At 48.8% G+C, this 14,162-nt stretch overlaps 1 pseudogene; it reads left to right on the top strand.

Moving 5' to 3' along the window:
- Positions 1-3,522: 3,522 nt before the first annotated feature.
- Positions 3,523-10,592, top strand: LOC108635398 (annotated as a pseudogene).
- The last annotated feature ends 3,570 nt before the right edge of the window (positions 10,593-14,162 follow it).

Raw genomic sequence — 14,162 nt, 5'->3', positions numbered from 1 at the left:
GTGATCCATGTGTAGAGTCTTCTCGTGTGTTGTTGGAAGAGGATGTTTGCTATGACCAGTGCATTTTCTTGGCAAAACTCTACTAGTCTTGCTTGCTTCATTCTGCATTCCAAGGCCAGTTTGCCTGTTACTCCAGGTGTTTATTGACTTCCTACTTCTGCATTCCACTCCCCTATAATAAAAAGGACACTGTTTTGGGTGTTAGTTCTACAAGTTCTTGTAGGTCTTCATATAACTGTTCAGCTTCAGCTTCTTCAGCATTACTGTTCGGGCATAGACTTGGATTATTGTGATATTGAATGGCTTGCCTTAGAGACGAACAGAGATCATTCTGTCGTTTTTGAGATTGCATCCAAGTACTTCATTTTGGACTTTTTTGTTGACCATGATGGCTACTCCATTTCTTCTGAGGGATTCCTGCCTGCAATTCACCCATTCCAGTCCATTTGAGTTCACTGATTCCTAGAATGTCGACTTTCACTCTTGCCATCTCCTGTTGACTACTTCCAATTTGCCTGGATTCATGGACGTGACATTCCAGGTTCCTATGCAATATTGCTCTTTACAGCATCGGACCTTGCTTCTATCACCAGTCGCATCCATGCTGGGTATTGTTTTTTGCTTTGGCTCCATCCCTTCGTTCTTTCTAGAGTTATTCTCCACTGACCTCCAGTAGCATATTGGGCACCTACTGACCTGGGGAGTACCTCTTTCAGTATCCTACCATTTTGCCTTTTCATACTGTTCATGGGGTTCTCAAGGCAAGAACACTGAAGTGGTTTGCCATTCCGTTCTCCAGTGGACCACATTCTGTCCAACCTCTCCACCATGACCCGCTCGCCTTGGGTTGCCCCGTGGGCATGGCTTGGTTTCATTGAGTTTGAAAAGGCCGTGATCCTAGTGTGATTAAAATGACTCATTTTCTGTGAGTGTGGTTTTAGTGTGTCTGCCCTCTGATGCCTTCTTGCAACACCTACCATCTTACTTGGGTTTCTCTTATGTTGGATATGAGGTATCACTTCATGGCTGTTCCCACAAAGCACAACTGCTGCCCCTTACTTTGCATGAGGGGTATCACTCCCACTGCCCTTCCTGACTTTCTATGTGGGATGGCTCCACTACCCTCTTTGAAACCAGACGTTGTTACATAGGATCAGAAGATAGGCTGGACCATTGTACTCCCGACACTGAAATTTCAGAAAGCAATCTTTTCATTTTTTCAAATTATTTTAATGGGAAGACATTAAATTTACATATTGGGTTAGTTTTTGCCTTACATCAGCAAGAGCCGGTCACCAGTACAAATGTGTTCCCGCACCCAGAACCTTCCTCCCGCCTCACTCCCCAGACTATTGCTCTTTGTTGTCCCAGAGCACTGGTTTTGGGTGCCCTGCCTCATGCACTGAAATTGCACCAGTCGTCTGTTTATGGTTGGTAATGTACATGTTTCAATGCTATTCGCTCAAATCATCCCACCATTGCCTCTCCACAGTCTGTTCTTTCCATCTCTGTCTCTTTTTGCTGCCCTGCATGTTGGATCATCATGACCATCTCTCCAAATTTCATACATATGCATTCCTACACAGGACCTGTATTTCTCTTTTTGACTTTACTTCATTCTGTAGAGGAGGCTCCTGTTTCACCCACCTCTCTAGAATTGACTCAAATGCATTCCTTTCCACAGCTGAGTAATAGTCCACCATCTATATATACCACCGCTTTCTTATCCATTCCCCTGCAGTGGATATCTAGATTGCTTCCATGCCCTAGCTATAGTAAATAGTCGTGTGCTGGGAGCCAGCACGGGAGATCCCACCCATGACAAGGTCATGTGGACATGAACTATTAAGCAAGGATAAATGCACTGCATTCATTAGCCATCTGTATATGTTCTCTAGAGAAATGTCTATTTAGTTCTTTCACCCACTTTTTGGTCGGGTTGTTTATTTTTCTGGTATTGAGTTGCATGAGCTGCTTGTATACGTGGGAGATTAACTCTTGGGCAGTTGTTTGATTTGTTTAATTTGCTCCTGTTCTGAAGGCTGTCTTTTCACCTTGCGTATCCTTTCCTTCACTGTGCAGAAGCTTAGAAATTTAAATTGGTCACTGTTGTTTCCTTCTGTGTTTATTTCCATTACTCTGGGAGGTGGGTCATAGAGGAGAAGATCTTGCAGTGATTTCTGTCAGAGAGTGTTCTGCCTATGTTTTTCTCTAAGAACATTATAGTTTCTGGTCTTCCACTTAGGTCTTTAATCCATTTTGCATTCGTTCGTGTGTGTGCCATTAGCAAACATTTCATTCTTTTAATGTGGTTGACCTGTTTTCCCAGACCCGCTTGTTCAAGAGGTTGTCTTTGCTCCGTTGCATATTGATGCCTCCTCTGTCAAAGACAAGGAGGCCGTGGGTGTGTGGCATCGTCTCTGGACTCCCTATTTTATTCCATGGATCTGTATATCCGTCTTTGGCCCAGGACCTTATAATCTTGATGATTAGTTTTGTAGTATAGTCTGAAGTCAGGAAGTCAGATTCCTCCGTTTCCATTGTTTCTCAAGAGTGATTTCCTCATTGGAGGTGTTTTGTGTTCCCACACAAATTGTGAAATTATTTGTTCTAGGTCAGTGAAAAACACTGTTGGTGTTTTGATAGGGATTTCACAGTTGAATATGAGAATATCAATGTGAATGAACGTACTGATAGATTACCTTGAGTTGCACACTCATGGTCACTATATTGATTCTTCTGATCCAAGAACATGGTACACTTCATCTCTTTGTGTGATCTTTGATTTCTTTCACCGTGGTTTTATGGTTTTCTGTACCAGGTCCTTGCTTTCTTTAAGTGAACACATTCCTAAATATTTGATTCTCTTCCCTGGATGGTGAATGAGATACTTTCCTTAAGTTCTCTTCCTTGCTTTTCATTGCTAGTGTATCAGAATGGAAGGGATTCCTGAGTATTCATTTTGTATCCTGCAGCTATACTCTATTCATTGATTAGCTCAAGTAATTTTCTGCTGACATCCTATCGTTCGCTTTGTAGAGGGTCATGTCATCTTCTAACAGCATTTTTTTTTCTTTCAATCTGTATTCTTTTATTTCTTTTTTCCCTGATTGCTATGTCTAGGACTAACTTAAAAACTAACTCCATGTGTTTTTCACCTCAGAAGAGCTTACTGATGAATTACGAAGCACTGAGAAATCTCAGTTCCACCAGATTCCCTCAATAAAATCATGAAGATCTTCAGGAGTTAGGAGTAAAATTTTTAGGTGGCGGGAAGCAGAATCTGTTAAGTATTTAGAAATCTATATCATCATCCAATTAGTCTGGAATACTTGTTGTCTTTCCTTTGTTTCCGAAGCTTCTAGAGCCCTAAGAGTAATGCAGGCTTTCTAACTGAAACCAAGAAACTCAACAAGAGCTTATCAAACTCTTCACAGTGCACATTAGAAAAATTGTGTTAGTGTGCTGTTAAAAGTTGTGAGCTTTATAGCCAAATTAAAGAATGGGAAAGGCACCTTCAAGATGATTGTGCTGAAGATCCTGCTAAAAACAGGTGAGGCTACATCGCAAGGGAACAGGGCAGGCGTGGGAGACCCCCTGAATGAAGTGTGGTCCGAGGCAGAAGCAGGCTCCAAAGGCACAGCTGATAAGAGTCCCTTAGGGCCACAGCTGTGATTGTCACAGCCATGACTTTGGGTGTCTCCCGCAGGCCTGCATCTGGGGAAGAACATCACCTGAGGCCTCTAGGTCAGGAATGATGAGAGACAGTACACCAGAGCAGCCACCAGAGACAGTTATTGTTGTAAATGTGGATGATCCCAGGAAACAGCTGAGAGAGCGGGAGTCCAAGACCCTTGCCGCGTCAGTCCAGAGCCCCTGCAGTTGCTCTCACTAGTGCAATGCCAAAGGCACGAGTTGGTCCACCAGCAAAGAGGAACTGGAAGGGGCTGCTCTTCTCATCTGCTCTGAGTGCCAGACAAATTCAGACACATGCCTGCCATCTGCTGTGAAGACAGGGAGGCAGGTCAGAGACCTAAGGGCTTTCTTGCTGAAGACACATACACACACACATACTTGCACACATACACATGCACACCACCCCCTTGCTTGAAGATGCAGGGTGCCACAGGGACTGCAAATGCTGAACATGATAAGCAGTGACATTACACTACCAGCCAAGCACACACAAGTCAGGAGGAGGATAGTAGCGGTCAGAAACAACCCCTGCTTGGGGGATGCAGACCACCTCAGATGCAGAACACCACAAGGAACCCAGAGCCATGAGTGTGTCTGATGGTATGGCAGGGCCCTGAGGTCATGAGTGGTGGCTGGGCAAGTGGAAGTACAAAGCATCCTTGGAAATTCCTATTCCAATGTGCTTCTTCCACTCAAGACTAGGGCTGTTGCTGTTGGCTCTTCTGGCCCAGCATGTGGCCTGCATGGCTCCTTGACCTCAAGCAGATTATGAACCACGCTCAAGTTTCTGTCATGATCAGCAACCAAGATAAAGAGTGTCTTAACTACAAGATTAACTTGAAGGTCAATGAGGGAGACTGAGGGCATGTGGGTGTGGGACTTGGTGTGGGAGTTGGGAGGATCATGGTATCTATGTTTCATGTGATGTGAGAATGTGAAGAGGTTTTGTGGAAACTGTTAATGCCTGCATGGGAAGCAAGCTGAGGCACCTAGAAGCTTGCCACCTTTACCCTCATCCCAGTCCTAGAAGGTGCAGGTGCGGAGCCATCAAGGTCCAACGGCAAGGTGATCTTTTCCTTTGGGGACAACTCCTACTTCTGGAACATGGTGATCATTAAGGAGTATTACCTTGACATCACTGGTAAGACATGGCTTTCATGGAGGTGTAGGTGTGTAAGGGGATGGATGATCCACCTGCGGAATTCACCCCTGTGTTCCCTGTCTTTCTGGCAGGGTATAGGGCATGTTATTCCATTCCACTCCACTGGTTGTTGGACTTTGAATTAGGAGCACCCAGCTGCAGGCTGTATATCAGGAGTCTTAAATTTCTCAATGGGTTGTCAGGCCACAACTGCCCAGAATCGAACAGGATTGCTGAGGTGGGGTTGCTTTGGGCCTGCATACAGTTGATGACTGATGTTGGAGTTCTTGGATGCTCACGAGAGTGTCTAGGCCTGGTCAGCCCTGGGCTGACCTTGCTTGTGTTGCCAGCAGATCATTGGCCAAGACATGTGGGACGATCCTGTGATGTATTACCCCGAGGAAGGAAGGTTCTGCCATGAGCGGTAACTGACAGAGACACATGTGGGGCGGGTGTCTGGAGGTGGGCCCTGAAGGGACAGCCGTGTTGTGGCCAGGACACTGTCCTTTCCCAAATGGGGATGCTCAGGCTCATGCAAGCTTGGCTGCAGAGCCAGACTATGGGCCCTGCATGTAGCACATGACCTGCTGAGATTAGGGCTTTGGAACTCGGTGTGTCTGTGTGAAGCAAGTCTTCCTCAGTGTGATAGTCCTAGGTGATACTGAGAGTCTGAATGTTCTTTCCCAAGAATGCTTTTTATATTATCTAAATACTCTCCCTGGGACCATTATATTTTCCAATGACAGAAGACTATTATTGTTCCCTCTTAGTCATCTTTTTGGCAGTAGTGCCTTTCTTCTTGCTTTTGTAGAACAACATCTCAATGTCTTTCTACCTTCTTGCAGTCATTTTGAAGTTTAGGGTCCAAACCCATCAGCAAAATTCCAAGGACCATGTCCAGCCAATGGACACACACTGGGTTGTAAACAATCTTCATCTAAACGAAGAATTTTTTTTTTAAATTTTATATTTTTTTATTTATTTTACTTTACAATATTGTATTGGTTTTTCCAAACATAAAAAACGAATCCTCACAGCACTGGATCACACACAGGCCCATCACAGTCCCTGGGGGCCCTTGGAGGCTTGGGCATCTCTTTGGCCTTTTCCTGCTAATGGCAGATAGTACTTGGAAGCACAGGTAGACAGGTGCACATTGAAAGCCACACAGATAGAAAGAACAGGGGGCCTCACTCAGAAATGTTGTGGGCCCTAAGGGGTGGTAGGCTAGCAAAAGGGACACGAATTTGACCAGGAATGACCTAGATAGGTGCACACCAAGAAGACAGTTCTCCAAGTCAGTTGAGCCCAGACGTCCTTGTTTTCTGGTCCCCTGAAGACCAGACAATGGATCAGAATAGCCTAACTGGTACTGGGAAGCTGTCCAAGGTGATGGGAGAATGCAGAACGCAGGTGCCTGTCACTCAGCTGTCCAGGGCGAGCGTTTCCAACCTGCCCCATTTTCTGCAGATTGGTCCCTGTCAGGAGCAAATGCCCATATTTTGTAGCCTTTGAGGCTAAATCACAGAGTTAGAAGTGCAACCTGACATGATCGATGCGCATGTGAAAGAAAATAACCAGGACAAAGAAACTCGGGTGGTTACCAAAACTCATGTTTCTGGAGAAGAAAGCTTGTACTTCTGCATATCTGCAAGTTTCCTGTCAGGGATATTAGTGTGTACACACACATGTGTGTGAATATGTGAGCCAAAATCACCTGACAGTACACTTGTGAATATGAAGTGTTGGAACTGACCGAGCCAGGTGATGGAAGTCGATAGCGAACAAAATGAAAGCCTTAGGGAAAGGTACATACTCAGGCCATGAGAACGCACTGGCAGCCGGGGTACCAATGCCTGTTATCTCACTGGAGTGAGCAGTTTCTAAGTGGAATCACAGTGGTGCACCCAGGAAGCCTGGCAGAAAGGAGAGGCAGGAAGAAATTCACTGTGGGCCACCAGTGAGAGTGCAGAGGATCCAAGACAGAGAAGAGGCTACAATCCTAGACACAGAAGCCACGGTGGGTGACCCCACAGCCCCTTGGACATGCAGCTACAAAGGCCTTTCCATCCATCTCAAACACTGGGCATTCTTTGCCTGACTGTACCATGAGCATGAGCAACACTTGCCATTTATGTGAGGTTTTCAGAAATGGACAAGCACGGCAGCATAGGCACTTGCTACCTGCATAGTCTTCCCAGTCTGAAACATCCACTCTTTGTACTCTTTGCAGAAAGCATATATAGGGGGCAGGACTATAGGATGGATGGCTTAGATTGCTCCTGTTGCTGCTCCCAGCCCCACAGGATTGGATAACTTGGCAGGCTGGTACATGTTCTCAGATGGAGAACAGAAACACTTGAAAGGGCCTCCATAGGGTAAATGGGCCAGACGTACATGTCTCCTGCACCAATGAATCACGGAGCTTAAAGGAATTGTCCTTAGCGACTCACTGGAAGGAATTTGAACAAGGTTCAGGGAGCTTCCTCATGCCAGCAGAGCATGCCCCATTTTTCCCTCTGTGAAAAATGTGGCCAAAGCCACCTCAGGCCTGTGCAGGTTCATGTCTGTCCAGTGAGGGAGGGAGGGTTACCCGACCCCTTCTGCGGTTCAGCAGTGACTGCCCACTGTTGGCTTTCAAGATTGAGAAAGCACTCTCCAAACCAGTGGACTAAAAATATCTGATCTCCCATTGGTGCAACTCACTCAGGAGGAGAAGGGCTTGCCTTCACTCCAAGGATAAGCTTCTCCTATAAGTGCTGGTGTCCATAGAGTGGCAAACGGCAACAGCACCACTTAAAGAGAAGGAGACACACAGACACCAGCCCTGGTACACACAAGGAAGGATTGCTCCAAACAGTGCTATGCCAAAGCAGAGACAAAGAGACAGAGAGCTCTATACCTAAGGTCCTGCTGTCCCTGAACAAGAGATCAACGTGGCAAACGGTGGGCTTTTTCCCTACACCCTAGCATCTGGCCAGCAACAGTCTATCTGTCTCCTATAGAGAAAAGTGTTCAGCCACTTGGCACCCCGGTATATCCTTTGGATACTCAGGGAGAGCTCACAGTTATTGAAGGTCCTGTGGGACACAGGAGTGTGCTGTTTGGATTGTGGATCAGGAATCCGTGGTTGGAATTTCCAGAACCAGACCAATGACAGCGCCTGAGGTAGCGGCAGATGCAAAACCTGCTAGCTCTCTGGAGCAGAGTCTGGCCACGCAGTGGAGCAGATCCCAGGAACCACGGAAGATGCCTTCCGGTCTAGGGGTGTGTCCATCGTGTGCTGTCCACCCCCCTCTAGGCCATTGATCTAGATCTGGGTCAGCTGCCTGTGTGTGGCTCACAGCCTAGAGCCCGCCTGTATGCCTGATGTCCCAGGGCCCATTCACCCTGTTCTGGGCTGCCACCATCCGTTTCTATAGTTCAGGCCAACCCCTCACACACACGAGCCATAGCCTCTGAACCATGCCCCACACCCCACACTAAAAACGCTAGTGGCCCCACGGGATTACTGCACCCTGGGCCACCATTGCTTACCACTTGCTGTGATGCTATTATGTCCTGTCCCTTAGCATCTGACCCAGGCTGGGGTCATGGCCAGAGCCAAAGGTAGTGTGAGAAGTGGTCAGAGGTATGTGGGAGCGTCCTGGGACCCCAGACCTCCTTAGGTGTGAGCCTGGTGTTCAGGGGAATGGGGCCCCATGGCCTGTCCTGGTGATGCTGTGCATGGCTGGGACGTTACAGCCACCAGTGGTCACACCAGGTGAAGATGCCACCCTCTTCAGAGTGGAGGCAGGAGAGGACGGTGAGGCCCAGGTGGACGGAGTCGTGGCAGGGATCAGATGGGGTTTCCAGCTGCTTGCAGAGGGCAACTTTGAGGATGTGGAGGTTGTGCCGGATGTGTCCCTGGGGAGCTGAGAGACGGTGGAGGAGCAGTGCCAGGAAAGGCCTGGAGGCCCGAGTGAGCTTCCGGCCCTAGATGTGCTGCAGGCACTGGCGACCCTGCAAGGGGATCTGAGCTCTGAGCCTGAGAAAACCTGCAGGGCCTACGTTTGGTTCACGTGCAAGAGCCATGAGAGGAGGAAGCGTGACTTGGCTCAGAAGAGTGCCATCATCCATGGCATCCCTGGCTTCTGGGCCAACGTGGTATCCTTTCTGCTACTCCCTGTGGTCCGCTGCTCAGGAGGAGGTGGAGGTGCAGAGGCAGGAGCAGGAGGGGGCAAGATGGGTGCTGGTGGACCCTGAAGGAAGTGTGGTACTGGGCAATTGGCAGGCTCCAAAGGCACAGCTGAGTAGGGTCTGGGCAGGGCCACACCTGTAAGTGCTGCAGCCTTGACTTTGTGTGTCTACTTCAGGCCTGATCTGAGGAGGAACAGCCTCTAAGTCAGAAAAAGACCAGAGACAGTACACCAGGGCAGCCTTAGCTGACAGTTATAAATGATTATAATAAATAATTATAATAATTATAATAATCATTATAAATGATTCCGAAAATAACTGAGATCTGGGAGTAACACACGCATGCACACACACACACACAAACATATGTAGACATACACTAGCCAACACCAACCCCTTTGCTTTCAGAGATGGTTTGTAATGACTGTAAGTCCTACCATGTAAGCAGTGACATGCCTACCCAGCATACACAGGTCTGGGAAATAATAGCTATCAGAAACAGCCCCTGCCTGAGGAATGCAGACCACCTCAGATGAAGAACACCACCAGGAACACAGAGCCATGAGCTTGTCTGATGGTATGGCAGGGCCTGAGCTCATCAGTAGTGGCTGGGTAAAACAGAAGTGCCCAGCATCCTTGAAGATGCCTGTTCCCGTGTCCTTCTTCCACCCCAGACTAGGGCTGATGCTCCTGGCTCTTCTTGGCCCAGCATGTGGCATAAATGGCTCCTTGACCTCAGGAAGATTATGAACCACCCTCAAGCTTCTGTCATGATCAGCGACCAAGATAAAGACTTTCTCAGCTACATGATCGACTTGAATGTCAGTGAGGGAGACTGAGGACAGGTGGGTATGGGACTTGGTGGGTGTGAAGGATGATGTTATCCATGTTCCTATACTGTGAGAGTTTGGAGAGGCTTTGTGGAAGCTGTTAACGCCTGCCTGGGAGTCAAGCTGAGGACCCTAGAAGCTTTTCACCTTTTCCCTCCTCCCTATCCTAGCAGGTACAGGTGTGAGTCAACCACGGTCATGCAGCAAGCTGATCTTTTCCTTTCGGGACCACCCCTATTTGTTGAAAAGAGTGATCATTAAGGAGTATTACCTTGACATCACTGGTAAAACGTGAATCCTGGAATGATGATTGTGGGTGTGCAGGGGTGTGGATGATCCACCTATGGGATCCACACCCATCTCCCCTCTCTTCCTGTAGGGAATAGGGGACATCGTTCCACTCCAGTCCATTGGTTCTGGGACTTTGAACAGGGAGCATCAGCTGCAGGCTGGACACCAGGAGCCTTAACTTTCTCAACGGATTGTCAGGCCGCAACTGCCCAGAATCAGACAGGATTGCTGAGGTGGTATTGTTTTGGTCCTTGATACAGTTGATGATCGTTGTTGGAGTTCTTGGCTGCTCGTGTGAGGGTTTGGATCCTGGTCAGCCCAGGGCTGAGCTTGCTCAGCAGCAAAGTGTTGCCAGCAGATTATCAGCAAAGACGAGTGGGATGATCCCCAGAAGGACTACCCCAGGAGAGAAGATTCTTCCATGACAGAAACACATGTGGTGAAGGGGTCTGGAGGTGGGCCATGAAGGGACAGCCCTGTACTAGCTGGGACACTGTCCTTTCCCAAATGGGGATGCTCAGTCTCATGCAGGCTGGCTGCGGAGTCTGAATTTGGGCCATGCATGTAACAAGTGGCCTGCTGAGAATGGGGGCTTGGAATTCAGTGTGTCCTTGAGTGAAGCAAGTCCCCTCAAGTCAGTTGTGGTTGCAGAGTGAGAGTCCTAGGTGACACTACTAGAGGCAGGGTGAATTAAGTTTCTTTGTCAGAATCATCCTTCCATGGGTCCTGCCATCCCCTGGCCTCCTGTTGCTCACTGAGTTTGAGATTGCCTGGGCCTTACTCTCCTGCCCCTTACCCTGGGAAGGCCTATCATTGCAAGGGCGTCCTCTCCAGGGTCCCAGTGCACCTGTGTGCTGACTTTGGGATCTTCGTGAATGTCCACATCCACCACTCGGTGGCTCAGCACCACCACACATGCTGCATTGGAAGTGGCTTCAGGCTACCTTGGGAAAATGTGGAGGAGCTCGGGATGAGGTAGACAGGAAGCCACAAGGACAGGACGTGGTGCGTACTCACTCCATCTCCGACATTGCAGCGACCACACACCCTTAGACTGGGGACGCCTCGTGCTTCCTCTTATGGTTGCTCAGCACCTGCTCTCCTGTCGCCTTCATATCTACATCTTCCTTGGGCCAGACACATGCACACACACACACACACACACACACACACACACAGCCGACACAAACACATGTGTGTATACAAACATGCTCAGCATGGGGGCACAAACACAAACAGGGAAACACAGCCTCCTGAAACACCTTTGTTTCCTGTTTGGGTTTGTGTCCCTATGCTGAGCATGTGTGTGTATACACGCATGTGCTTGCATCGGACGTGTTTGTGTGTGTGTGTGTGTGTGTGTGTGTGTGTCCAGACTAGGGCAGACGTAGAGATGAAGACCAAATACAAAAACACACTCACCAATTCTACCTTGCTATTGTGTTTGTTTGGACCGGGAAGAGGGGTTACATGCTCTGAGGATTCACCCAGGACAAATCAGATGGGGTGGGTCTTTGAAACCACTGGCTGTAGAGCCCTCAGTCTGTGGGCACATGGGCCATTCTGTGGAAATGTGGACGTGGCTACGGCAGGACTGGGGTGGTGAGGAGGCTAAGGTCCTGCAGAGAAGGGCAGACCCAAAGGAGAATGAGGCACAGATTGTCTGCTGCACTGGAGTCTTGTTCCACACATGGGAGGAGCACCAGGAACGTCCTGGGCCTGTGCTGCCCAGGTTCAGCCCATCAGCCAGCACACTCTTTCCATGAGGGTGGCACACACTCACATTATGTGACGCCCAACACAAGATGAGCTAAGGTAGGCTGTCCGTGAAAAAACACAGGCATCCTTGGAGAGACAGGGTGTGAAGGTGGCATGGCTCCAGGCACTTCCAGCCTCCCTGGCAGTGCAGGTAGGCAAAGAAAGTGCAGGGGTGGGTGTCCATATGTGGCACTCTGCCAGGATGTGCCTATGAGGGAGGGAACAGGGAGGAAGCAAGAATGGTGGGCTTACTGCATGTCCCAAGGGACCTCTGGAGAGTGGGAGACAGGGAAGCCCCTGGGGTCAATTTGAACCCTGCTGGTTTTCAGGGTCAGGGTCCAGGCAATAGCAGTCCTGCCAAAGATAACCAACCCATGGCTCGTGCTGAAAGTCCTGACGTGAATTCCTTCTTTCCTCTGGGGTCATGTCCCTGGCTGTGGGTCTAGACGGGCAAAGGAGCATGGCTGCACCTGAGGGAGGATTCTGGCAGTCTTGCTGGAGCAGATTCTCTGATTTTGTCATAGCGGATCTGCCCCAGATGACACTCAGATGGACCCTGCCTTCCCAGTGACTGTTCTAGATGGCTTCATTGGCACTTCAGCTGTGTGGGCAAGCAGGTATAGCTGATTGTATGAAGACCTACCTGGCCCCAATGAGAGCAACTGGAAGAGAGTCTTGGCATTTAGTAAGTCAGTGAAGCATGGGTGGTTCAAACACTCTTGGTGCTCTCACAGAGTTAGAAGTGCAACCTGACATGATTGATGAGCAAGCGAAAAAAAAAATAGCCAGGACAAAGAAAGTCAGATGCTTACCAAAAGTCATGTTCCTGGAGAAGAAAGCTTGTACTTCTGCATATGTGCAAGTTTCCTCTCAGGGACATTAGTGTGTTCACACATGTGTGTGCAGATGCACCTGCCAGTACGCTGATGAGTATGCACTGTCAGAACAGACCTAACAGGTGATGGAAGTTGAATAGTGAAAACATGAAAGCCGTAGGAAAAGGTACGTAGATTCTAGCGAGCAGAAGCACTGAAGCCAGGGTACTTACTGATCCCCGCTATCTCACTGAGTGAGCAAAATTCTGAGTGGAATCACAGTGGTACAGCAAGGATACCTGGCAGAAAGGAGAGGCCGGAAGAAAGTGCCTGGGGGCGACCAGTGAGAGTGCAGAAGGTCTGAGACACAGAACAGGCTGCAATCCCAGACACAGAAGCCATGGTGGGTGACCCCACAGCCCCTTATACTCCCGGATACAAGGGCCTTTCCATCCTTCCCAAGTGCCAGGCATACTTTCCTGACCTTACCATGAGCATGAGCAACCCTTGCCTTTTTTGCGTGGTTTCAGTGATGGACCAGAACTGCAGCATAAGCACCTGCTACCTGCAGTCTTCCAGGTTGAATCATCACTCTTTGTACACTTTGCAGAACACATATATTGGGTATCAGGACTATAGGACGGATGGCTTAGCTTGATCCTCTTGCTGCTCCCAGCCCCACAGGCTTGGGTGACCGGGCAGGCTTGAATGTGTTCTCACATGGAGAACAGAACCACTTTGAAAGGGCCTCGATAGGGTAAATTGGCAGCCGTGCATGTTTCTGGCACCAGTGTGTCATGGAACTTAATGGGGAGCTGTCCTTACCATCTCCCTGGCAGGTATTCAAATAATGTTCAGGGAGTTCCCTCAGGCCCCAGGCCATGTCCCATTTCTCCATCTGTGCAAAGTGTGGCCAAGGTACCTGAGGCCTTTGCAGCATTCACGTCTGTCCAGCGAGGGAGGGAGGGTCGCACCACACCTTCTGCAGTTCAGCAGTGACCGCCCACTGTTGACTTTCGAGTTTGAGAAAGCACTCTCCGAATGTGTGGACTGACAAAGTCTGATCTCCCATGCGTGCAACTCACTAAGGAGGAGCAGGGCTTGCCTTCTCATGTAAACTTCTCGTATGAGCACTGGTGTCCAGAGAGTGGCAGACAGCAAGAGCACTACTTAGAGAGATGGAGACAAACAGACACCAGCCCTTGGTACACACACAGAAGGATTGCCCAAAACAGTGATATTACCAGAAGCAGAGATGAAGAGACACAGAGCCAGCTCTGTACCCTAAGGCTCTGGTGTCCCTGAACAGTGGAGATCAACCGTAGCAAACAGTGGGGTTTTTCCCTTCTCCCCTAGCATCCGGACAACAACAGGTTCTGTGTCCCATGGAGAAAAGTATGAGCCACGTGGAGCACCTGTTTATCCTTTGGATATCCGGAGAGTTCTCAGTTA

The sequence above is a fragment of the Capra hircus genome, unplaced genomic scaffold (assembly GCF_001704415.2).
Source record: "Capra hircus breed San Clemente unplaced genomic scaffold, ASM170441v1, whole genome shotgun sequence".
NCBI lineage: Eukaryota > Metazoa > Chordata > Mammalia > Artiodactyla > Bovidae > Capra > Capra hircus.
Note: the sequence above shows the minus strand (reverse complement) of the source record. Positions and strands in the feature narration are given on the sequence as shown.